Source organism: Coptis chinensis, chromosome 3 (assembly GCF_015680905.1).
Source record: "Coptis chinensis isolate HL-2020 chromosome 3, ASM1568090v1, whole genome shotgun sequence".
NCBI classification, from domain to species: Eukaryota; Viridiplantae; Streptophyta; class Magnoliopsida; order Ranunculales; family Ranunculaceae; genus Coptis; species Coptis chinensis.
In genome coordinates, this window is record NC_141458.1 from 88,847,586 (window position 1) to 88,850,629 (window position 3,044).

The 3,044-nt window shown below is 38.9% G+C and overlaps 1 long non-coding RNA gene across 2 annotated transcripts; it reads left to right on the forward strand.

Moving 5' to 3' along the window:
- The first annotated feature begins 723 nt into the window (after positions 1-723).
- LOC147511478 (uncharacterized) lies at positions 724-1,777 on the forward strand. 2 transcript variants are annotated; one of them, XR_015217000.1, is made up of 4 exons: positions 724-759; positions 857-1,040; positions 1,451-1,508; positions 1,616-1,777. It is a non-coding gene; the product is annotated as an uncharacterized LOC147511478 (long non-coding RNA). The 2 variants fall into 2 exon arrangements; XR_015216999.1 differs by lacking the exon at positions 724-759 and having other exon boundaries at positions 775-1,040.
- The last annotated feature ends 1,267 nt before the right edge of the window (positions 1,778-3,044 follow it).

The following is a 3,044-nucleotide window of genomic DNA, read 5'->3' on the forward strand; positions in this document are numbered from 1 at the left end:
GGTCGAAGTGAATCGATGAATGCTCATTATGACCGGTTTGTCAATTCGACGACTATGCTTATGCAGTTTGTACATGGTAATGAGAAGTCTTTGGCTTTGCTTGCTAGGAAAGAAAGAGATTATGATTACCGCACTGAGCATAGTTCACGGATTGTGCCTAACGATGCTTTCCTCCTTATGCATGCCGCAAAGGTCTATATGATCTCAATATTCAATAAATTTAAAGAGCAACTAGAAAAGGCAAAGATGGAGTACAAAATTGATGGGGGGAACAGATTGACGGTATGGAACCGAAGCTACATGGTGAAATGGATAGACCATTTGAAGAATTCTGTTTGGAGAGTGAGTTTCGATAGAGGAACCTTAGAGGGAGATAGCGAATTCAAGTACTTTCGGTTTATGGGTTTGCTTTGTGGTCATATCTTAAAAAGGTTTTTTTATGCCACTGAGATTGAAGAGATTCCAAACCATTTTAGATGGACACGATGGATGCAAAAAGGCTAACACTTATAGAGCGGAGTTTGATAATGGATTTGTGGTAGGGAATGTCTCAAATGAACCTTTGAGAGTGGCTCATTCTATCAAGGTTGCTTCTCAAGTGAAAACTACGATCGCCGCGATACTTTTGAGGGTTATTCATATTTTATTGAAAAGATTGGTGAAATGGCTATTGGAATTTCAAAGTTTAATGAGACTTCCTACTGAAGGAGACCTTGAGAAGTTGCAGAGCCTTCGATACCTTCGGTTAATACATCACAGGTTTTTTTATTTGAATGTTTAATTTGATATAAATTTAGTGTTTAATTCGGTGTTTAATTTGATATAAATATTTATTTTAATTCGGTCTTTATTTCAGCTATTGATTTTGAATCCCAACATTTCTCAAACAAAAGGGAGGGGGAAGAAGAAAGCGGATAGATGGAAATCCCCCAAAGAGATAGCCCTAAACAATTCAGGAAGAAAGTGTCACAGATGTGGACTGATTGCTAACCATGACTCGAGAAATTGTCCGGAGAAAAATAATACGTAATCTGTCGATTGTAAGTATAGTTTTATTCAAAACTCGTTGATTCATTTGTTCACTAGTTCTAATGATATTTTATCTGCGTGTCGAATATTTGATTCTATATTGGTCCCAGATGTTGTGTCATGGACTTCATTGATGTCTGGACTTGTTAAGAGTGGTTTAGATATGGCAGCCTTGTTAGAGTTTTATCAAGTGTTGTTAAGTAGAACTGTGTCGAGGGTTGTGTTCTATTGCATCATTATGTCCATTGGATAGTATCTAATGTTGCCTTCTAGGCTCTAGATAGGAAACATCATAATGATAGACCGGTGCTTTTTTTGATAACTTCTTTCTCCCTTTTTATTTTCAAAGTTCAATATTGCTGGTTTAGGTTACTTTTGGGGAGTTTAATTAGACTGAGTTCTAATCTCATTGATGTTGTAGAAAAGAGAAGTATGGCTCAAGGAGAAATGGAGAATCTGGAGGCAAAGCTTTGCTTTAGGTAAAAATATTGCCTACTCATCTGTTCGTTTCCAGCCCCTCGACTTTGCATCAGTCGATCTTCAGTCTTTTCATCATTCTCTGCGATTATGTTTCTGACTACTACAGTTCCACAAGATGCCACAGTATCACTGCCACCTTGACTATGCACCATTCGAAGAAAGTGCGTCAAAATTGAGTTATTAGCTACAACGGGGGAAATTGTCGTGGAAAGAGCGAGAGAAGAAGCAGAAGTGTTGAAAGAAGGTGGAGAAGTTGAAGAGAGCTGAAACTTGGAGTAAAAGGCTTGAGCAAGCCAAAGCTAGGTGCAGGCAGGCTATACTTGTTGCTAATTCATTCTAATGTGCTTAAATGTTGTAATACAGAACAATAATATTTGGGATTGCATAAAGCATTTTGATGTGCTTATTATAAATGTTACTGTTGTTACACAAGCGCGCCCACTTGCAATTTTGTTCCGTAAGTTGATATGATGCATTGATGCAGATACTATACCACCAGTAAAATGCCAACGTTTGTCAACAACAAATTTACTTGTCATTCTTTTGATGTTCACGGTTTTTTGGTGAAAGATCTAGTAAAACGGCATGCCAAAGAATGGCCTTTGGTTATGTTTCTGCTATTAGCAGGCATTGAATTTAATAGGACATCTGCTGTCAATGGAGTAAACAATTATACTACTTACCAGGGCTGCGCGTCTGTGCTTTGCTTAGATCTCAGTTTATATCCATTCAATGGCTCTTCTTGTGCTCTCCGACAACTTGCGCATTTTAAAATGTCACAGCGAAGTATCTCTATTAATAATCTAATGCAGAACACAAAAATCCCAATGTTATCAACAAAAATCCCAATGTTATTTGCCAAAACACAAAAATCTAATGCAGTACGCAATGTTTTTGCCAAAACACAAAAGATCTGTTTTTTTGCCTCTTGAATGGTGTGACCACACCGTTTGGACTTCGTTTGGGACTAAGTCCAAATGGTGTGGTCACACCGTTCAAGAGGCAAAAAAACAGACAACACCATTTTTAACCAAGTTCAAATCCCAAACGACATGGCCACACTGTTTGGACTTAGTCCCAAACGGTGTGGCCACACCGTTCAAGAGGCAAAAAAACAGACAACACCATTTTTATCCCAGTTCAAATCCCAAACGACATGGCCACACCGTTACACCGTTTGGGACCTAGTCCAAACGGTGTGGCCATGCCGTTTGGGACTAAGTCCAAACGGTGTGGCCATATCGTTTGGATTTGAACTTGGATAAAAAAATGACGTGTCTGTTTTTTTGCCTCTTGAATGGTGTGGCGACACCGTTTGGACTTAGTCCCAAACGGTGTGGATAAAAAAATGACGTGTCTGTTTTTTTGCCTCTTGAACGGTGTGGCCATGCCATTTGGGATTTGAACTTGGTTAAAAATGGTGTTGTCTGTTTTTTTTGCTTCTTGAACTGTGTGACCACACCGTTTGGACTTAGTCCCAAACGGTGTGACCACACCGTTCAAGAGGCAAAAAAGATCTTTGTGTTTTTGGCAAA